Genomic DNA, 24,543 nt, shown 5'->3' with positions numbered 1-24,543 from the left:
TTGTAGTGTAGGGGATTTTTTTCTTCTTTCTCATAGCAATTTAAAAGAAGAAAAGAATAAAATGGGCATTACTTGAAAGGCTTACTTGCTATTTACTGGACTTTCTCTCTTCTTTGACATTGCCTAATGGAACCGATGATAGTGCTTTATTCCTGCCCTACCCATTCCTCCAACACCATCGTCGTCTCCATATCCTCTAGCATTCCCGACCCAGCTTGACTGCTAGCCATATACCACCATCTACGAGGCATGTGGCTCGTAACTTCTCCCAAGTAGTTTTTTAATCTAATTGACATATGCCATTCGGGAGAAAAGACAATATAAAAGCGCCTAATGGCGTCCACTGGTGAATATGAATGGTTGTAATGAAAAATATTCTTTAAAATTTTGTTTTACTACTAAGCATCTCAAATGTTGCTTATTATTTTTTTTCTTTGTGCTAATTTCCGTGGGAGAAATTCTAGTCAACCTGATTGCTTTTAGTGCGTGAGATTGACGCGAAAACTATTTCGTTGGAGCAAATCTGCGAGTTGAGAGATTGAACGTGTGTGATATTTTTGGACTTGAACTATTTTATCAATGTGAGTGTAGTCACTACCGCAAGAGAAATCCTCGAAATAAAACTCTCCTGTGTGTACCTGCATAGAGCTTACGCGAAAAATTTTACCTCGGGAAAATTCCTCTGGGTGAGTGAGTTAGCTACTTGGAATTTGCGTTTTTCTTTTAATGTTCTTTAAATGTTTACTTCCAGTGTATTTTGCTCATCGATTTACTCCTTTGTCTTCCCTCCATCCTGTCCCGTCAGTTTGTCTGTTTCCTTGACCACACAAAAATAGTATAGCATTGGGATATTTATCATATTTAGTGAAATCTCACAATTAAAATTTTTTCTTCGTATCATTCTCAGGGCCAGCTAATTTTTTCAGCGTACTTAGAGCAATGTACGAGAAAATATGGATGGCTTTCATCCTCAGATTTTTCTCAGCCGTGGATGAACAATTTCACACAAATTCGAATCCACTTTCAATCAAAGAAAACTTCTTTGGGCGTGCGATAAACCAGAGACATGAAATGGAGGCTCACAAGGATAGGAAAAAAATTTTATCCTTGTGCACCTGAAAATTTAAACCGGCATTTTGGAAGAAAACTGATATGTCAAACAGTATACACTGATGTATTCACTCACATTATCCGTTAAAGTTTAAAAAATTAATTTACCTAGTTAGTTTGATATTTCCACAACAAGACATCCATTGAATCATTTAAATTATCGACCTCCCATCCCATCCCATTGCTTCCAAAAATTGATTGTTGAAATTCTCAGCGTCATTAGTAATATCGAATTTCAAGGCACCCTTTGGAATTCTCTCACATACTGTCAAGAGCTTTCTTCATATCGAGAGGAACTCAACTGTTACCAGCCTTCTGTGTAGAAAATATATTAAAACTTGAATTTTATATCTGTTGTGCCTTAAAATCTTATGGCTGCAGTTTGCATGAATATTATAGGTATACAATATTGTGCATATTGAAATAAAAGGTAGTGGCACTTATCCACATTTATTTAATGCGCACGACGCGTTTCGGTCGTACAGAGCCATCATCTGGTACAAACCATGAATATTATTCACATCTATCGACGGAGATATCAGCGGAAAATTCAAACCACGTATCTTTTATCATATGGTACAGACCAGATGATGGCTTTGTGAGCTGAAACGCGTCCTATGCATTAAATAATTGTCGAAAAGTGCGACTAACTTTTATTTCAATGTGTCTAACTTCCACAATATCACGCTTGAATCAGTTGGAATTAATGTTTGGCATGTTTTCGTTGAATCATTATTCTAGGTTCTGTTTCTTTTGATAGATCTGTAACTCTAACTCATGCTATTCCATTAAACAATCTTTGTTAAAATTTGCTCTGCATTTTTCTGTGGGCCAAAATTTAAACCTCTACATCATTCGTAATATATTTATTGCCTTAATCGTGTGATATTTCATATGGCATCAATGTAGAAAACATGTTTTAAATTTGTCCCGCCAACATTCTTTTTAAATTTCAGTTTTCACATTATTTGATCATGCTTTTCAATTCATTCTCGTAATGCAGCTACTGTGATTCCCTGAAGTAGTCGTTTCCATTCATAAATTAGCATATCATCGCACTTAATTAATTCATTGTGGTACTTTTCCGAAAAAAGTTTAAATTTCTGTACTAATGGACACGCAAATAGCCTTTTCATTTACTGATGGTATTTTACGGATCTATAACTATCGTCATTATTTCGATACAAGTTCATATACAGTTTTAAAAGGAATGATCGCCAGAGGTAGAATAATAACAGGACAGTAAAAATGGTGGATATAAAGTTACGTGGTTTGAACTTTTCGCTCATGTCTCCGTCGAGCAAGGTGAATAAAATTCATGGTAAACGCTATTTTTATCCGTATTCTGAATAGCTAATTTTTATACAGTCCCAATAATAATAAAACACTCGTGGATGACTTTTTTTACCAATTATTGGGTGAATTGTTTTGTGCATAATATCCAGTTCCCCTTATTGAGGAAACATCAGAATATTTACTAAAATGCGAGAAGTAAATCGGAGGGAAACATGAATGGAATTAACGGTCAGGAGAAATAAAAACCAGATCCAGTGGGCAAAAAAGAGCGACTCAGCTGAGCATAAAAAATTAAATTACTTTATTTGCATAAATTAGGGATCTCCCGTTTCCATTCAGAGATGTCGACTCTTTTACGATGCATTCGCTGCGAGACATATTTGATTTTTTCACTCTCCTTATATTCTTCCCTGTAAATGAGAACATGTTTAAAGGTCTGAATAATAAATTTTTCCGCGGCAATAAGGACTTTAATGGCATTACCTACAGATGGAAATGGGAGATTGAGGAAAGCGATTTCAAAAAACCTTGATCCAAGGTCAATATGTCAAGCACTGCTCGTTCGGCCCTTTCTATCAGAAATAACTTGCTTGAAAATGCTTACTTGACCTTGAGTCTAATTTCCCAAAAAGTTACATATATATGAGCGTCCGGATGTATAAAGACAAATTGCTACAATAAGATCTTACTTTTTTCATATGAAGTCACACGCCCTCTCTCCCGTACTTTTCAGGGTTTATAATTTGCAAACTGTACCAATACTTATTTAATTTGGTTTCTGATATTGAAAAAACAATAACTTGAGGATTCACTTTGTGAATTATCTTTCCATTTTGGAAAATGGAAATAGTGTGCTTATTGTGTGTTCACTATGTATGCATAATGAACACAACCTGGATTTCGTGACGTTGCAACATCATCCGTTTTCGAGGAATATCTATCTTAATATGAAGTTTTGCCTGACTTGCGCTATGATTGTACTTCCGTCATCTTTGAATGTATTCAAATATTTACCTTGATTTAGAGCTTTTGACTAATTTTAATGAAGCTTTCTCAGGAAAAGAGTAAAAGGCATCACATAGGCTTGAAAACAATATTATGAATAAGTTGAAATGAATAAAATTACTATGAATTCCGAGATGAATCAAATTGAAGCTAGTGCGTGGTACTATAATTGCTGGCCATTGTTGCTCATAGTAATATGAGTAATGAGCCATTTCTTGCTGCCAAATTTGTGATGGAAATATTTTGTTTTAGTCATGACTCATGAGGTTACGGATTTGGTTGCTTATAGGAAACAATCAAAAGATGACGGAAGTACAATCATAGCGCAAGTCAGGCAAAACTTCATATTAAGATAGATATTCCTCGAAAACGGATGATGTTGCAACGTCACGAAATCCAGGTTGTGTTCATTATGCATACATAGTGAACACACATTAAGCACACTATTTCCATTTCCCAAAATGGAAAGATAATTCACAAAGTGAATCCTCAAGTTATTGTTTTTTCAATATCAGAAACCAAATTAAATTCCATGGTGTGGTATTTCATCCAGAAAGAAAGAAAAATAAGTTTTACTCGTGTGGTCTTCATTTTTGATGAACACATTTTGCCCTCCATGTAAAGTGATTTTCATTACCGAAACATTCTAATTTTTCCTCTAAAATTTTCTCTGGATTTTTAAGTGCTCTGCGATGTAGGTCTGGTGTGTGTTACCAGGGAATTAATGGAAATAATCGCTAAAATGCTTAGCTATCGGAAAAAATCTTTTGCGGACTTTTATATTTAACGGCATTTTGAGATGCTTGTAGATACTAATTCTCTCAAGGTGGTTGAATTTTAAATAATGATAATTTCCGCTCATCATGAAATAGGCTCATTGGTGTTGGTAGTACTCTTTACTCTAAATTAAGTTGCCGGCCTCGGCGGCAGAGGGGTGAAGTCTTCGCCAGCCAAATCGAAGATCGCGGGTCCTTGGACCTACCCATTGCCCCTATTCAGGGCATGCCTGTTTGATTGCATCCGTTGTTGTTGTTTGCTGGGATCCTCCGAAGTAAAGACCTCCAATGCCCTGTTTACGGGGTGGTGAAAATGAATATAAAAATAAATAGATATAGTTAGCTACGAATTAATTAGTTGAGATATTATGAATTGGAAAAAGAATAGTTTTGATGAATTTATTAGCTTCCCATCCGGTTTGAGTAAATTCGTTATAAACCATTTGATGGAATAATAATTATCCAAGTCGTCGCTGTTCAACTCTTGTGAGGAATTTCATCTCTCAATGAGGGTTTTTTTTTCTGAAATCTAATACGTCACCTAATAATAAATCTAATACGGCATGCATGGAGGGCGGAAACTTTTGCATTATTTCATTAAAAACTAATGACTGAGAGTGGAATATAATAATTTTTCGTCGTAACGTATCTCTCATTTTCATTTACCTAATTCTATAATTATTAATGCGACTTCGGACACCAATGAACAACCCCTTAAAAGAAAGAAAATTAATAAAAATGATAAAAATTTGGTGTCAATTCATTAGATGGAACAAGTCGCACATTGTTTTTATTTCATTGAATATGTGTGGATATGGCCAAGTGAGAAGATCTCCACGTTTATCGAAATCTTTTATTATTTACATTAGAGCTTATTAAGCAATACCACTTACAGTCTCAGTACATAACTTCAATACACAAACACAAACAAATCAGCAAGGCCTTGCAACTATTCTTGATGACGACGTGAATAAACAATGAGAATAACGTGATATTGGAGAACAATTTTGGTTGACATCGCGGAGCAAACAAAAAAGGAGTGTTATAATGAAAATAGTGGCGTTACGTTGTACGTGTCGCCTCTCCTAATTTTTCCCCCTAAGAACTTATTCATTGTGTTCGCAATGTGTGTGTATTTTGATTTGTGAGGGCAAGTACGCGTCGCTCCCGATTTTCTTAGCGAGTACTTTTTCTGCATAACTGTGTTTGCAATTTGTGTTGAAAATAAATTTGTGAATTAACGGTACGTGTGGTCGCCCCCAATTTTCTTCACGATGACTTATCCAGAGCTATTTGTGTTTTATATTTGTATATAGGCCGTTAACACGGGGCACGTCATTGCGCAATCTGACGTACAATTCGTACGTAAGACGGTTTAGTCAAAATTGCGTCGAGTAAAGCGGTGAATTGTTAGAACAAATGCGGGAATGCGTGGACGTGAGATGGAAAAATAGCCCCATTTCTAATTCCGTTCATGAATTCGCGCAATTCCACGCCATTTTAGAAATTAATGCAGTTCTAGCCTGCGCAATTCCTTGACCCCTGTAAACGGCCTTATTAATGGATTGACGTGTTGAATTAAAAGGGAACGCTACAGCCTCCTTGCCAACAATATAAAAGATGATGGTTCACCATTTACGGTCGCCACGAATGAAATATAGGCTGCTCCACATCCACAGATATTACAATAGAGGATCCGTAAGTTGGACTCACAATGTGTCGTCGCGCACCGCGCATTGTAATGGGTTTACGGAAGTCGCCACTCGCGTCGCTGATGGACAAATTGATCCTAGTTTCACGCGGAAATAAGGTTCATGTAAGGGGTGCCAACCTAAATTTACATTTATGATGATTTTATTTATCACATTCATAAATCATCAATACTATTCCTCTCATTTACAAACATTGCACAGCAAAATATTGGAAAAAATTGGATCGAATTGCACTAATCACCGCGCTGCGGACATTTTTGAAAGCCGATTGTAATGCGACCGAAGTGCCAACAGAAATCAACCTTCTGCGGGGTGGAACTGGGCCTCCACTAAGCAGTCCCCTTGTCCACATCAATTGCTCTTTTGTCTTCAATTCCTCCCATACCTCATCACTCACGATGGCCACATTGTCCACCCCGGCTGCTTCGACATGAATTCGCTCCACGAACAAGCCCACCCCTCATCGCCAAGACCACATCTCGTTCCTCCCCATGGCATGCACACAGGACATGCCTGCCTTCCTATAGCCAGCCGACCGATTCCATTCACATCTCCTCCTCCATTTTGCTTCCACTACCCGGACGGTCCTCTTCCCTAACGACGATATAAAGAGAGAGAGAGGAAAAAAAACACAAACGAAACAAGTCATTCCACGACCCCCAGAAATGCCATCCATTTTGAGTCTCCAATTCGTATCGTGCGGCCCATTAAGCTACCGGTCACTTTTCCATCTCCGAAATTCGTTAAAGGAGGCCAAAAGCTAACCTCCCCGGATTCCTTGAAACGATGTGCCACTTTGTGCTCGTGTTTGCGGTGCGATGATACTTCGGGAAATAAATTCCGCGGACACTCCCATTCGAAGGAGTGGAATTCGAAGCTCGGTCGTTCTCTTGAATCGTGTTTTTCGCACTTCCTTTCGTTAAGACTTCGCCATTTTAGTGGGATCTCACTAATTATTTGAGGTAGTTCCGACCAGAATTTTTTCAGGGTAGCAATTTTGTGGGCCATTCGACACATATTACGCAAGAAAACTTAACGATTCGGAAAAGCGCTCACAATATCCAATTGTATTGTTTATTTTTTAAATTATTTACCAAGGATGAAATTCGCTATGAAAAAATCACTTAGCTCAGCCGGGATTCGAACCCAGATATCCCGATTACCGGTCAGTTAGGCATGCTGCCCGTTACATCACCAAGCTAACATATTCTAAGGCGAATATCAATGCAGTGCAATCGAAATTCATTGCTTTTATAGTAGAAATGTCTTTTTTAAGTGGCCTCTCCTCAAAAATTACATATTGTTTATTTTGATCACCTAATTTCACTACCTAATGTTGGTTATAATTTTCTTAACGTTCCTTAAAACATATATCTTTGTTAATTGTCACAATTTATTTACTAAATATTTTCACTCACCAATGATTTAATTATCTTTTTTGTTCTCATGCCCTTAAAAGCTAGCATACGAAGAACAAGAGCCCTATCTAAAATATAATAATTTTTTAGCCAATTAAATCGGGTCTAAAATTTACACAAGGATATTTTCTTGCCGAAATGAGTAGTCAGCTACCCTGTGTCGTAATTAATTATTTGTTTGCTACCAGAAAAAGAATTAGGACTACCTACTCCAAGGGCCTCGCAAATATAGTTGTTCCAGGACCCGCAGGGCCAAAGTTATCTCTGCCTTTGTGTATACACACCTTGAAAGGACAACCACTTAAAAATGTGTGCGGTAAGTTCTCATGCATTCACCTCTTAAGATAATACAAAAAGCAACGCGTTCCCTCAATGAGAGAAAAATGCGTTATCTCTGGCTTCAACCCTCAGCTAATTGTTTCCTAGGTTGTTCCCGCTTTCGAGGGAGAGGAAATAATATGTACATAACGAGGGAAAAAGAAATCCCTCCCCCCCCCTTATCCCAACCCTTATCTGCCGTCTCGTCGACCCTTCCCCCCACCCCTAACCCCCTCTCCTCCAACCCCCTCCCCCGCCCACTCCACTTCGGCCGTCTTCATCTCCTCTGTCCCATACTTTATTCCCTCCACCTCAAGACGGTAGCTGGCGCTCCTAACCGTTTCCCCGTATTTCTCCTCCCGTCCCTTTCTCCCTTTCTCGAAGGATGGGTAGGGCGACAAACGAGTTATGTCGTCCTACCCCCCCCCCCCCCCAAGTCCCCCGGACCCGATACATGTGACCATTTTAGGGCGCCGAAATGAGGAGGAAAGATAGTCCGGATGGACTAACTGATTTCTCTCGAATAAAAGAGCGGCTTTTTTTCTCAGGGGGTGTATAGGGTTCAGAGTGATGGAAGGAGAGGGTATGGAGACTCAAGATCGGATTGTGGCGGGCATTGGGTGAAAGGTGAAAGAGGTTGGGATCGCATGGCTATCAGCAATGGGAGCAGTTTCTCCTGTTTTCGTGGAGAGTCGTCATTGGCAGTCCAAAAATAGAATCGACTCGTTCGCCAACAATGATATTATTGTCGAGATTGAGAGAGCATTTTGAAAATGAAGAGTTATTCCGTATTTTTTCGTTCCTCGATTCGTCGCCCACTTCTCGAGCTATACGCAGCGAAAATTTTTGATTTTCCGGCCTCGGTGGCTGAGGGGTAAAGTCCTTGCCTGCCACGCAAGAGGTCGCGGGTTCGAATCCCGCCTGGATAGGTTGCCCCAATCCAGGGCATGAAAGTTCGATTAGTTTTGATTGTTAAATTTAAACCCCGATGTGAAAGACCAATGGTGCTGTTTTCGGGGGTACAGAAATTAATAAAATTCGACGGCCTTAACCCTTTAGCGGATAATTTGATGACATCACGAACTCATGGCGAGGGTGTCGCCGTTTCTTCCACATTAATCTTCGGCCTCGTGTATGGACCGCGTGTGGTTCGTCATTGCTTGCAATCTTGTGATTCCCTTCCTCAGTTGATGCTTCTTCTTGAACAGGTAAATGAGCGAGATATCTAATGATGTCAGAAACTCGTGAGAAACTTTTCTAATTTCACCCTGACGTGCAAATGAGGGAATGGAGAAGATTTTTTTTCCTTCCCCTTACATCCATCGAATTATTTCAATGAATTACGATTTCGTGAATTTAAGACCCCATTACCGTGGTAATTAATGGTTTAAATTCCCGAGGGATTTTATGAAAACTAAATCAAATAGGTATATAAATTTTTGATTGTAGTAGGACGATTCCTACTAATCTCTCAGTGTGCAAAAACATAATTTATTTGATACGATATATCCGTATTCTCAAGAATTATTCTGCGTATTTACCGAGAACCTTATTCAAGCATCTAATGACTCAACTTAAATTTTCTCCCATCAACAAAAATAAATGATTACACTGGGGAACTATTTTTTCTGTTGACTTCAATTTTTGATCTATTTTAGGTTAAAATAGGCATGCTGATTTCAAAACGGCCATTAGTTTTCTTCTACCTTGTCAAGTTTTTTCACTATTCCTTGTGTTAAGAGTGACTGCACTCAGCTTGATTGAGAGTCGGTCAAGTGGCTGACATTAACCTTATGCGTCTGTTGCCAGGTGACTGACATCGTAGGAGGCCAGCAATAGGTGCATAGTTGTGTAGTTATGCAGGAGATATTCTATTGAGATTCAGGCACATAGTCCGAAATTTGCTATTTAGGGAGCTTCAATGTTGAGCGGGATTGAGATTTTGTTGTCTATCCATACGCATCGGCAAAACATCCCTTTGAATAGATCACAAATCAACAACCCCCGCAATAGGCAATGGTTGACGTCTTATTGATGATCATGAGGATACTGTTTGTCCATCTCTGATGATGACTTAACCACGTTTGATATTCCATCCGCATATTTTTATTCGCTTTATTTGCGTTGAGACTCAAATATCTTAAATCCCCTTCACTTGCTCAATTTACTGGTCATCACGCGATGCATCCCAAAGTGCTTTTTATCTACCTTAAGAGCTCTTCCTCAATCACATCATCAAAGAGATTAAGTGAGCCCATTAGTTTTTATAACTTGCACTCGGGTAAACTGAGATGAATACGGATACTTCATTGTGCTTATGGGGCTATTTGTATAAAGGAATCGTACTGGTTGATAAAGAAATTCCTCTGCAATCCTTAATCCAGCATCGTACTATCTTTTTTTTTACTAAGTATCCTTTCAATCGAGGAAAGAAATCAAGTCTGAGAGCGTGCGCATCTACTGGAATTAGCAGCAATCAATCCAAAGTAACAAGACTCTCCCTTTGAATACCTCGACGACAGTTCTATTTTAATTCATGGCCCGAGGAATGTTTCTCTGAGCACTCGGTACACACATGAATTAGTGAGCTGCCGTAAAACATAGCTATTGCCCTCAGACTTAGTTTGAGTTTTTTATACTTGACTTTATGAGATTAAAATCCAAGAATTACTATTTCCACCGGTATGAGTTTCAGCTAACACACCTATAAAAGGTTCTTTTCTTCAAAATTATGAACAGTGTTGATCAAGTCCTCATCGTTTATTAGTAATTACTTCAACGACATTTCAATGAAATTATTCACTCCGAGAATTCTTATCTTGATATCTTGTCAAGTGTAGGGTTTTCCACTGGGTCCAATGTTTGTTTTTTCCGACGTTTCGGGGGCATCGACATCACCCTGAAGTCGATGGCAATGGTCACCCCGGTGAGAAAGCCGAGAACTCTCCCTACTATCAATTCACTGGGAAAGTCAGAGATATTTTTATTAAGGTTAAGTTGGCTGGTGAAATACTCAGTTGGATTTTATCAGCTTCATTGTGCTTCTCCGTCTTCAAGCAAACCCCGTAACCACAACTTGAGAATATTCGAAAGTTATGGGAAAGCAAAGTTTGGTAACTGAAGAACTGTGACATCGTAATTCCAAATTATTTATTTGACCGACAATTTTACACAGTATTTATCACTTATAAAGGCTGCGTAGCATTGAAATTTTTAGCGATTTGTTGTGCTTCATTGAAATTACATGCAAAATTCTCTTAATTTGGAACAATGATTTTAAAGTCCACGAGGATCGTGTAGTGTTTACGCTTCGGAATGAAAATACATCCTCCTTCTTACACGCGACTGCTAGAGATTCTGAATTTGAATTGCATATCATCATCCCAATTGCCCACGACGCCATTCGTCTTAATGCACAGAGTTTCAATCTATTGATCATAATGGATAATAAGTGCTCATTTCCTCATGTATTTCGAACTCAAACATGAGTTAGCGTGCATTGAATGAAGTCCTTGTTATGAAACAGTATATTTGAAGCTTTCTCTATTTAATGCATTCATTTTCTTATTTTGATTTTTTCTTATTTGTTATTTACTTGTTTCTCCTCCATTCCACTGTATATCTTCTGTGCTAAGTGCTCTTCCATGACTTTCTTTCTGTTCTCTCAAATCAATATTTATCACCATTTAATACTTTCCTCATCAACCTCTGAGAGATATGAGGCGAATGTATTATTTACATCTCCTATTCATGTGTTCACATCATGGAATGATGGATGCTTCTTGGTGGATTCTTGATGGATAGATCTTGTACTTGAAAACTCACGCTATTAGCCACCCCACATCCTTTTGCCAAATAATCCCTCTACTAATATAATATTCTTGGAATCGTAAAAGCGATATGCCATTAGCTGAGAATGACCTACTATCGCCGCAAAAAAGGTAGAACGCTGACCTTATGAAATTCTGCCGAAGCTAGGGTCGTGTCATATATCGTTCTACTCGTTGTTTATTCGATTTCAATAATAAGCATTGCTTAAACGTGGAAATGTAGCTTCTACGGTCGGAAGAGTGAAAGAGAGAATACGCGAAAAATTATGAAATCGGCGAAACGACCGTCTTCTTTATCTCGTCACGGGTAAAATATTTGGTTGGTGCATTTCATTTTATTTTTTAGCAAAATTTAGCAATCGCCCCGTGGACATTCACACTACCAAAATGGGGATTTTCGGATTTTTGGTTTATTGTTAATAAGAGGAATGACATATACATTTCCTTACATGACAAGTTTAGAAATATTTTTCCATATAGCATACGTAACGTAAAAAAATGCTCCATGTAAGCGTCTCTTAATTGGCTTAATACTTCTATTAATAATGATTGAATCATGTGCCTACTGTTGCTATTCACTTCATAACGCAAAGGAAATATCAACTTGGAGATATTTCACAGCTTCCAAAGACCCACGTTAGATTTAGTCTAATGAATAGTAGTATTCAAGGTCTTGTGTACCTCTAAATTTCCTTGATGCTCATGATATCATAAAATAAGACCAAGAAGTGTACCAGGATGTGAATATTATTTTCATGAAGTATTTACATTTCAGATTCTTCTCTACTCTCCTCGGGCTCGAATAACACTTTAAAATCGTCCAATCATCATCCATGATTTGATTTTTATCCAGAATGATTTCTTTTGAGCAAAACATCCATACCAGTCGTTATTTTCGAAGACTAATTGCTTTCATTTTACTAAATTATTGTTCAAAAGTATAAAATAAAAGCTCGCTCTTATAGAAATATAGCATGCTCCTGTTCTCTTCGGACAGGTGTGTTGAGTGACTGAGGTTTCGGACTGTATGGTAGCACCTCAGAGTAATGATATAAAGGAGTGCTAAAGTTGGATTTTACGTACGAAAAGCTGAGTCCAACACCGGAACCCCAACTTCAGTATTATTTTGGAAAATGGTTAAATTTAGCTAATGAAATACTCATAGTTGAAGTTTATCAACATCCTTATTCTTCTCCTTCTTCCTGAGCATTCAATTTAATGGAAGTAAAATTTCAAATCGAAATAGACTGCATGAAAACACCCGTAATCTACGTAGTCAGTCTGTCGCAGTGGCGCAGCGAGGGGGGGGGAGGTTTGGGGAATAAAACCCTTCCAGAGCTGAGAGAATTTTTAAGTTTAATCCATTTTACTTAATTGGATTGATATTACTAATAGAATAGTGTAAAGATTAATAAAATATCCCTCAGAAAGCCGTAAAACTCACCATTTTGAACAATTTATCTTAAAATTCCGCAATTTATTAATCTCGCACCTACCGCTTATCCTGGTGGGTATTCCTTACCCCCACACTCCCCGGTATTAGTTGCACGTAAACCTCCCCCCCCTCCCCCCAGCCTTAATTCCTAGCTGAGCCCCTGGTGTGTCGGGTCCATCACGTGATCGCGGATGGAGCAATTTCAACCTGGTGCCATGTACAGAAGCCAATAATCTCTCTTTTATATGTTTAATCCGAGATTGGCACACCCTTCTGCTTAGTATACGAGATTCGCCGTTTAAAGTCACTGTATTTTCGCTCAACGCTTTGGTGATGAATTTTCTAAAATACACCTCTGTTTTTACTATCATTAAATCGCTCTTTCGTCATTCTTTCTCTCTAAGTTCCTGTTTCATCATATCGGTAAGCGTTAACCGGAGCATTATATAGCCATAACCACAACTTGAGGATATTCCAAAGTTATTGGAAAGTAAATTGTTGTAAATGGAGAGTTTTGACTTGTTAATTCCACATTTTTTACTTGGCCGACAATAGTTTTGTTGAGACACGTCATCAATAGGGATTAAAACAGGTACAATAACACAGTTATACTCGTGCATAATTGTGTGTTTGTTCACAGTCATGCATGTGCGGGCTCAAGCACACAGGTGCATGCCTGTATAACTATGTATTTGTGCCTGTGTGCCACGTTGAACTAGGGTTGGTCAAATAAATCATGAGGAATTACGAAGTCATAGCTCTCCATTTTCAATGATTAGCAAATTCCACCAGTTCACGCCGGAGACTACTATTTTCATTGAGTATATTGAAAGTACTTTCAAATTACGTTAAAAAAGTTAACTCTTGATCTTAAATGGAAGATTTTGCTTGCTTTAGAAAAAAATAGCTGGACGATATAAAACTGCCCCAAGTTGGGTACAGGAAATTTGTAGTGCTACGCTTACGCTGGTTCACTCCTGGCCAAGCTCACACGTCCGAATCCCAAGCCGTCCGCGTCCGAAATCTCTCGCTGATCACGTAGCTGGTCATTCCCGGAGAGACCAGTCGCGCCACCCACCGCCACTGGGCAGCCACACGCACGTCACGGTGATTTTAATGAGCGCATTTCCCGCGTTTTAATGGGCTGTTCGGACAAAGTGTTGCCGGGGGGAGGGCGCGGATTTGCTCACCTCCGCCCGTGCGTCGTCGGAGAGGGAGACGCAAACTCGAAGTCGTATCGCCCCCTTCAGGCGAGGCGAGCCAACCGACAACGAGTGCAACCCCGGGACGCGGTGTGAATGAAGAGAAAAGGTTGGAGGACCTCAGGCGAAACGTCCGCAAAGAGGTAAGCAGCTAGGCTGACGATGAGTCACAAAATACCTCTCTGATAAATAAGGCCACGGTAATCGAATTATTGTTTCCGTTATGATTTAAATAGTAACTAATAATTAATTAATAATTTTTAGTTATTATAAGTGCACTATAAATTGGCATTCATGCTGTATGTGTACCATTTTATTAAAATAAATAAATAAAATAAATCTCCTCGAAAATAATAACATTTCAGTGAAGATGGCACGACGACTGTGCTTGCAGCATTCTTCGATCGCTATATTCCATATAGCTCAATTCCGATTTCTTTTACTCTTCGAGTGCCGATGAGCGCTATCGTGCTCTTCATATCTCTCGCGAAAAGTGCCAGGGGCGCGATAGCGCTCCTCCTGCAACCATTTTTTTAATTATAAAAATTAACTCATATTAGGAAAAATTCGTCAAATACTACATTAAAAAGGTGAAAACACATGTAATAAATATTTCCTATTTTTTTTAAATACATACCTTTAGTTGTTTTTAGACATAATTTATTTCCTTACCTACTGCAAAATCAGCAAAAATGCCTAGGCACTTTTAGCGTGGTACCTAGAAAATAGGTTGGCACTGAAAGGGTTAATACTCCTCTTCCATCACCTTCCTACGCCTTCCCGTGTACCTAAACCACTCGTTTTCTGCAGAGGGGGATTTTGCGTCCATGATGGGGGACTAGGAGGCCAACATCCCACATTCTTCTCCTCACCCTCAACACTAATATTCTCCCCTATACTGCCTTTATGTCACTGTCTCACGTTCCCATCACAATAGGGTCTAATCAAAATAGAGCAGTGCCATGTTATCTTGCTGTGCCGACAGCTACGGTTATTTTGCTTCACAGGTCGTCCATTTCAGTCATTTGTACTGTAAAGTCAGAATAGAAAGTTAAACATTCTCAGAAGGTAAAACTGAAAACAGTTGTGATATTAAGAACAGGTGAATTAAATCATTTTGTGTACAAAAATTTGCTCAATCACGCTCCGTCTAAATTTAAAAGAACATGATTTACAGAAATTAGGCTCTGAGTCCCTAGATGGTCGGACGCTGCGTGCTCGGCTTAGATTACTTGAGCAATTAAGAAAGGATATGCTTCAGAACGACGCAGGTACCATCAGTGCAGAACCGCTCTGTTTTTCCAGGTACGACAGAAAAACCTAAAACAAGCTGTATGTTGCCGTACGAATAGGAAAGGAATCTGTTTTCCTATCGAACAATAAGGGTACTCCATTAATTCTAGGTCGACCTCAGGCAGTCAAATCTCCCAAAACGCATCCTTATATTGTTAAGTATTCTCGTACAAGTAAATGGCTGGTACAAGTTAGTACCTCCCGCCACACGCCTACAGAGACGGCTTCCGCCATAGTATCTAGATTAACCATTTTTTCAGGATTCAAAAGAGAGAGTAAGATGAATATACTGAGATAAAAGGCAGAAAAATGAATTAATTTGGAGTTTAGTTAAGTATTCCATTAAAGAAATCAAAACTCTAATCTTGACTAAACTTTAAGGTGTGTAGCCAGACCTTTCTTCTCTTTCTATTCTTTCTTTCCGCATCTATTTTCTTCTTCCTCCGGCACGCCAATTCGCACCTCACTTATGCAGGTTTATAAATGACTCAACCGAACAGTAGCCGACGAGAGAACGTAAACCTGAGAGAAAACTCGCGACTGTCAGCGTGGTGGGAGGTTCGACCAGTCTTGGAGACCCGAGGGCATAAAGGCTTCGAATCCAAGACCTAATACTGTAAGTACACACTTGCAAGATTCAAAACCAATACATATCGCATATGTTGTAAAAAAAATTGCCATCATACATGCTATTCATCGACGTTAAAAGTTAGAAATAGCAAACAAAGTAAGGTGGATCATTCAATCCTTACATTTTCAAATCAGCGCTTGTTCCATTTAATTGAGTCAACCGTGGCGCCATTATCCTGTAACTAAAAACATTTGACTTCGGTTAAAGATTCCATTTTCTAATTAATCAACATGTAGTCCACTTACGATCATGGGTTTTATTTGCATCATAATCCTTATTGTATAGCATCACGAAAATTATATCAGTTTTTCGAAGAAATGGCATAGATAATATATTCTAGTATAAATCAACATTTTCTTACGCTGAGGCAACTACTGCCATAATATCCTGCACAAACACGTGGGCAATACATAAAATCTCCAGAAAATACAGCACGGAAAGCATTTTTTGCAGCCTTCAATCGATGAAGTACAATTAGAAGAGTTGCTTTTTAATTATAAAGAAAATGACATAATAAACTTCGTTCCCCGCGCCAAACTCCTTACAAAAAAATGAAGATTCCGAAATGGGCAGCGAATAAAAGAATTACGTCCGGCACGCAGGGGAATTGCTTCCGTCGGAGCACCTAAAATTCCAGCGACAACGAACGGTCACTTCGGTCTTCAATCTGGCGGTGGGAAAGAGTGGGATGTCGCTGCCATTTTAAGTCCGGGCGAAATTATCCGGTCTTGCTAGAACCAGATGGGAAGGGAAAGGAGAGTTAACTTGCGCGGTTGCTCGCGCCGGTATGTAAACTTTTATCGACTCAACAAACCCCAGGCGCCGACGCACACACACAACTTGTGTCCGAGGGAGAGGAGGATGCCCGCCAGTCCAGCATGGGCAAGCCAACCCTCCCCCCCCCCCCCCCCCCCCACTCGATATCCTGCCCCTCCGCCCCCACGCCTCTTTTCTTGTCCCCATTCCTCCTCCTCCCGGCCCCTCTTTCTCCGCGTGTGTGTTTAAAAGATCCCCCCCTGATTTATCGCCCAATTAGTACGGGGGCTTTGCATTAATGGACTAGTCCAGTCTGGTTATCGTTCCAACGACAGTGACAAGGTGACTGCAAATTTGGATCGTCATCAAGTTACCTCTCTCTCTCTCTCTCTCTCTCTTTCTCCTTTCCTCCATGTCTCGCTCCTTCCATCCCATCCCCAAGGGACCGCTTTCCCTCCTCGCCTTTTCTCCACTTCGCCTCCTTCCTCTTCACTCTCCTCTCTCCGCCTTTCTCTCTTCCATTCCATCCACGTGGCATGCTCAACACCATTCATCCATTTTGCTGCGATTCCGAAGTCTCCCGTTCGCAATTAATGAAGGAATCTGTTGATAGAAACAAAGCATAACTTCGTCACTTATCGCTACGCTTTCACTCCTTGCCTTTTCTTCACTACGCCTCCATTCTCTTTCTCCTCTCTCCGTCTTTCTCTCCTCCATTTCATCCATGTGGCGTGCCCAACTCCATTCATTCATATCGCTGATATCCTGAAGTCCCGTTTTCACAATAAATTGAGGAGTCTATCTAAAGAAACGATGCATAACTTTGTCACTTTTATGAAACTTTCAATTTAAGCTCCTCTAAATGCCTACTTACTGTAGTTAATGCCGGAATACATGAACGCGAGAATGATTTCCGAAATGCACCGTGAAACAAATATAAATTGCACGAACTAATGAGCGAAAAATAGAATCAGTTCTAATTTGGTTAATACATTAGTAGTACATTTTCTATTCCGGGCTATCAAAATTGTTCATGCATTTACACATAAACTCGTACGGGTATCAAGTAGCCAGTGCTTGATTGAAATTCATCGACTGACTTCATTGCCACACGAAACAGGCTTTCCGGGATATAATTTCTGCCAATTCCAGTAAAAAAATCCAAATTGCCCCAATGGATCTTGTGGCAGTACTTTTTTTAGCACAGTAAAAGTAATAATAACTGCTGGAATTTTGACGAAAAGTGAATTCACTGGACGTCAAACCCCACGAATCGTGATAAAAATAAAATTTTAGCGTCATCGGTGTGTTTTTTGAGTTATTAATTTATGAATATCATATTTGCAGTCAAATAGACAGGTCGGTTACATGATAATGGCGATTTGGCCGGGTCAAATAGCTGGAAAAAGGTATTGCCTTATAAATATAAGGATTCAAAACTTAAGTCAGATTATATTACTCGAGATATACCTTACAGTCTTTCTTGTTTTTATAACGCATAGTTTCAGGCTTTCTTGATGGATAAATCCATATTTAAATAGGTGGAATATAATTAAATTGTTAATATATCACAAAATTCTTTCAAATTCCTTTTATATATTTTTAACTAAAGCAAAAGTGTACAAATTTATAACCACCTTGACAATGACAGTAAATAGTTGATTTAATTTAAAAATACAAGCGGAATTTGAACAAACAGTGAGTTTGTAATTAATTAAGTGATTAATTAATTCATATAAATGGGAGATACTAGCTTAGTTCAACTGATGAAATTGCTACTTTGAGTTACGCCATTTTAAGTTGTTGTGAATTATAACGATCTGTTTTCACATTTCTACTTCATAAAAATCTCGAATTAATAGAATCACAGCAACCCCTACGTGGACTGCAACCAGCATTACTTATTTCAAACCATTGGTGATGGCTTTTAGACATAAAAATAAGCATTTTAAGCTCTATTCAGGAAATTTTTATGATAAAACTATTTGGTTTTGTATACAGTAACTTTTTTTACTAAATATAAATGTTGTTTATGCTCAAAATTTACGGCTTTCATTTTGACGCCTTCTTAGACAGTCACAGCATTTGTCCTTTTGAATAATCAATAATATGTTAAATTTGTTGATGCCATGAGAGTAAAAATTTTTATTGGCAAAGAAAATGGATCAATATCAGCCGGGAGAGAAATTATCAGGAAAAGAAAGTCTGTGGAGTAGAGAGCGCTTAATTACTGATAGCCTGGGTGTAGGCATGTGGAGTAAAGAGGTAGAACGGGTGAGGCGGTAAGGTACTCTGACGTTGTAGAAGGAAACAATATCACTACTGTCGAAGAGGGAGTTAAGGGTAATGTAAATGAATTTGATGGCTGATTGAAGTCGGAGATGGGAGACACTAGGGAGGGATAAAGAAGATAAAACTGCAGTAGTAGGTGCATCGCGGAGTATTGGGTTTCCATATTTTACAATTTTTGCAAAAAAAGTTGTAACACTGTTAAGGGCGGTAAGATTAGTGGGATCAGACATTGATAAAATTGGGGAACAATAGGTGATCCCCAGAAGAACTATGGATGAGAAGTAGTATTGGTGTGCCTTAGTGCTGGTGATTGAGGGATTGTCGGTAGATCGATGATCGATCGATAGATCGATGATCGGGCGATAGACCGTTCGATGTTGATGAATTGTGAGTAGATTGAGGGATTGCTCGGTCCCAGCAAATGATGGTTCAAAAGGAACGGAGACAAATGACATTCCATGGTATGAGATCCCGAGATGAACGTGTGCGAAACAATTAAATGACTATCCTTTCCTCTCTCGCAAAAATTTTCTCTATCATAAAAAGCGCTCTTAAATATACCCTCAACGCTGTAGAAAGTCTTCTGTCTTCATTAATTTCGGAACTTTAAATGATCATCACTGGTAAGTAGTACATCAGTAGGTACATATCCCTGGTTTTACTGATACTTATCATTTCCATAACACAGTGTCCTGTCGGTAGCCTTTAAATCCTTATTGCACGGAATCTTAAACAAAAACCGTGGATATCATCTTAAAAGTAAGAGTGTCCAAAGAAAAAAAAGAGAGAATCCAAACATTACATAGTCATACCTACCGTCCACAAGGTAGGTGACTTAAATACATATATAGAAGACCTTACCGGTCGTGGAACAGTTTGAATTTAAGTGTAGAATTATTATTTTATTTCCTTCAAATCGATCAAGTTAAAGTGTTTATTTATGCTATATTTTGGCGTTATTTTTCATTATTTCCAAAGGTTTATTATAAAGTGGTGTATACATAGTGGTGTCAGGAGATAACATAACTGGGAAGATAACGATGTCATAGGCAATTAATATCTCCCCTGGTGAACTGATGATATAATCTTCCTCGGAGATTGACATTTGGTGACCTCTGCTTTCCCGGCCACATTTAATTAACTTACTACTTAAAGGCCGCGGTAGCTGGTTGGCGTAGCAATCGTGATCCACCCGGTTAACGATGATTAGAGCCGTGGGAACCACGATAGATCGCTTCGTGCGCCATTTCCCCGAAAGATCCTGTTGTATGCTCTTACGCATGCAGGTCACGACTCTTTATCATCCCACACGTTGTGCATTCAAGCACTAGACCTCACCTTAACTCATTTCAATGTTAGAATTTTATTACACTAGGAGTAATTTCCATATGTCAGTATTTGAATTTGGTTCCCAAAGAGTCATACGCATCCGATTCATTATTTTCTCCATGCATCTATATCTGCACCTACCAATTCTGTAAATTCAGCTATTAGGACATTTAGGACCTCGTAGCCCTTTTGAAAGATGTATCTTGCTTGTCTATAGAAGCAAGAGTAGACAGCGAACATTTTTAACGTCTCTTAAAATCTTAAAATGTAGTAATTTACCTAAATTTTCCACAATCTCATTTCGTCCATTGCTCGGATACCGAGCGCCACTACATGTAAAACTTCTTTAATGAAGAATGAGAATTACTCGTAGCATATAGTGTGATTGAAAATAACGCCTACGATATTAATCTGTATAATACTTTAGCGGTACAGTATGCAACGGATTACAAAACAAAAATCGCCGATATTCATATTTTTCCTTTATTGCAAGTCGAGGCAGCGAAGCAAGATAGTTAAATAGTCACTTTTTATTTTTTTAAATTTTGCAAAAATATTATTGGAAGCAATACCTATGCAAAAAATATCACTTGAATTTCATATTTGGGAGGTTGTTAGAGCCAAAGTGTCTCGATAAAGTTCGATTTTTCAATCATTAACTCAAAAAGATCGTCATAAAGTACCTATAAAATATATGAGGGATAGTATAACACTTTGACAATTTGAATTCCCCAAGCGCTACGGAGCACCCTGTGCACCATGATAGTCAATGTTATAAATATGTTCTAAAAACACGAAGGCTTCACCCAACGAACAAATGTTACCTAGAAAAGTATCTGAACGTTATTTAGCCTGAATAGCCGACATTGGATCAATCGATCAAAACTAAAGTGATATAGCGATTGGATATACTTGCTCTGATCTCGACTAATATCATGTATTTGGCATCGTGGTTGCGCTAAGACATGGCCTTGATATTCTACGGCGATGACTCCCAAATGAAATATTATTAAACCACCAGTTTTTCCCCAGAACCATTTTTAGGAACAGAGTACTGTGCAAAAAATGGCATTGAGTTGCGAAAACCCACCTCGATTTTGTATTAAATAATTTTTAAGTATTGCCTTTGTGTTATTCGTCATAAAAGTGCAATCCTTCCACAGAAAGACTTCAAAAAATCATTTTATATCATACCGAAATGGATCAACATCTTTTTTCGCCTAAACAGAAGAGTAAGTTATCAGAGTAGGTAATAATGATACTGCTCTGTAATCATTTCCGTAGAATAAAGGGGTCATGGTTTAATCATGAATATTTCCGCAATATCAGAACCCAAGAATAATTTCCCAAAGAACTTTCTTCGTAGCACCAAAATGAATTTTCTGACTCTGAACTTGCCTTCTCCATTCCCCTTGGAATTTTTCCGGTGTTTACTGGGACACCTCGGAGGCGAAGATCACCGGGAACTTGCCTCTGACCACCATTAATTGTACATTGGCTCGCACACGCGGGTAATCTTCGCCTTTTCGTCTCTAACCTTTCGAGCGCTCGACCAATGAACGACAACTACCAAACAGCCCTCTTGTCTCGCCAGCGTCCAGGCTGTTTAAGACGACGATTTCTTTTTGTGCTCCTCCTCGTCAGGGTGGACGATCGCCGGTTGAAGATATGGACTTGGCAGCGTAAACACACTCTCTCGACCGTCAAGTCGTAAGGGTGATTTTCGCACCCCACGCCAACAAGGTATCCTCTTTTAATCGTCCGTATCCCCGTGCTCTGTAAGTGACCATCGGTGTTTTCCCACTGAAAAAACAACTTTGACAAAAACACATCGGGTCGGAATGGTTTTGGGGATACCAGATTCCAATCTCTTGAATTCAAGTAAAGTCCTAGATGGCGTAGATGTATTGCCAAGCGAATCCTGATCGAGGGCTTAGCCAGGACGATGTGTTGGGGCGGCACCAACCGGGGAGTGATTCTATACCTAAATCTATTTTTACGACCAATGCACTTTTTGTCCCGTGACTGAGGAAATAAGTCATTGAATTGTTTGATTAATAATATTTTAAGTTTCACCAAGTTTTGATGAATTGGCCTCATGATACTTAAATTCATGAAAATAATAGTTATCTCTAACAACTGTTTGTGTTTTTGTTTACTGGTAATTCTTAATTTGATTAATAGATGCTAATATAAAGTGGAAGTTGGTTGGTGATGGTAAAGTGGTATGCGTCCATCAGTTAGTTCGAAAAACAATGGCTCATGTGGTCCTCCTCCCAACATTCTTCATATTTTCGTTGCGTCATTGTGTTTCCAGTCTCGCTATCCTAGTGCGGAGCCATCATCCAACTCGTATTAACCATGTACCAACAGACGGCATTCGAAATTATACTGAAAGAACCGGCTCCTTCAATCCTTTACCATGAATTTCATTAAAAGTAGAATTTTTGAACGCTTCCGACTCGTGAAGCCTCAACGGTGGTAGTTATTTATTTAGTTGAACCACCAAGTGATATATAGATTATTAGTAAACAGATCGTATTTTACACGCTGCTGGTGCCGAAAATTACTTCATTTCTGGTTATTTTGCTATGTTTTTCACACGCAGTTTTGATTTTTGCTAACAAATTTGGCTGAAAACCATACACGAAGATGACAAGGAATCTAAAATTTATTTTCGAATGAATGTGCGATAAATATACAATTACTCAAGGTATTTATTCGCAGTATCATTCCGAAGAGTATTTACAAGATTCAGAAGATTTCATCTAAATACTACCCAACAAGCTAAAAAGGTATCGCTGGCCACACTGTTCGTCACTTTCTTATTTTATTTAAACCGTAAATCCGTAAATAAAAGAGAAAATAATCCGGAAAACCTATCTATATTTACCATTGAAGGCTCAAAGGTTTGACAAATAAAACGGCCATTTTTGTTTTTTGCGGTAATTTTTACACAAATAAACTAAACTCGGAGATACCCATGATTAAGAGTGAAGGCAACGAAAAGTACTTGCTTGGCAATAAAATAATACGCTGGTGGAGAAATATTTAATATGATGGAAGTATCATCATGGAAACAGGCGTGTGATGGGAGGGGTTTGAAAAGCAGTCGTTAACCTGTAAGAGAATACACCTCTTACTTATAGTGATTTCACTGTGAAAGAAAGCATCCCATGAAGAAGGAGGCAATTTTTTCCTCCCAAAGGAAAGACTGGGAGGGGAGGAGTTGCTTGGGGAAGAGATGTTCGAGAAGACAAGATGGGAGAAAGCGAGGAAGTCTTGGGTGTGATCTCCCTGCTCGTTGGCTTTAATGACTCCCCCAGTGGTCATAGTGGCCCTCTACCGTCCACTTAACACCTGCTCACTGCGAATCTTTAGTCGCACCTCCTCGTCTCCTCCCTCGCCTTGGCAAGTCATGAGGCGATCAAGTCGCTGAATCAGCTAAACGGATTCCGGCCTAACTTGGAGGAACTGCGCTGATCTCGCATAATAAAATATGAACATTTTATACGCTCCACACAATAAAATTTTATATGCATTTTTCAAATCGATATTTTGCTTTTAAAATCAATTTTAAATAGTGACAGTAGGTTAGTGATGGTTATCAAAATATCATACCCACATTGTCTAGCCCGCTGCTCCTATGGTACACAACATTGGTTCGCAAGGCGTGTCTTGGTGGATAATGACGCGTCATAGTGGAGTCAATAGGAGGAGGGGATAATGTCCCACCTAAGTGGACATCGTAACTATTCCATGAGCCTCATCTTTTTGGGGAGGAAGTTAGTCAAGGTGGCCCGCCTCCGCTGATCTTGATTGCCGTTTGTGGATTGAGCATCAAATTCATGATTAAAAAGGAAGACTTTAAATTATGAATAACACTTGTTTCGCAAAATATTGGAATACTGAAGAAGATATAATATGTATGACGGAAGTACGAATATATTGAAAATACGTGTTAAACTATGCCAAAATTGTACCTCTACATGCAATACTCTTTCTACTAATTGAGTAGATATAGAAGGAGAAGGATGATAAATATTTAAAGAGGGAAAATTAAAATTTGATCGGAGACTTACATATGCGTCTATGGGATACGGTCAATTCTAATTAAGGAAAGGTTTCTAATTCAGGAAG

General features: G+C 38.9%; 1 non-coding gene across 1 annotated transcript; it reads left to right on the top strand.

Annotated features, from left to right (window-relative positions):
• Nucleotides 1–8,492: 8,492 nt before the first annotated feature.
• On the top strand, nt 8,493–8,567 carry Trnag-gcc. The gene has a single exon. It is a non-coding gene; the product is annotated as a tRNA-Gly (tRNA).
• The last annotated feature ends 15,976 nt before the right edge of the window (nt 8,568–24,543 follow it).

Source organism: Ischnura elegans, chromosome 2, assembly GCF_921293095.1.
Source record: "Ischnura elegans chromosome 2, ioIscEleg1.1, whole genome shotgun sequence".
NCBI lineage: Eukaryota > Metazoa > Arthropoda > Insecta > Odonata > Coenagrionidae > Ischnura > Ischnura elegans.
Note: the sequence above shows the minus strand (reverse complement) of the source record. Positions and strands in the feature narration are given on the sequence as shown.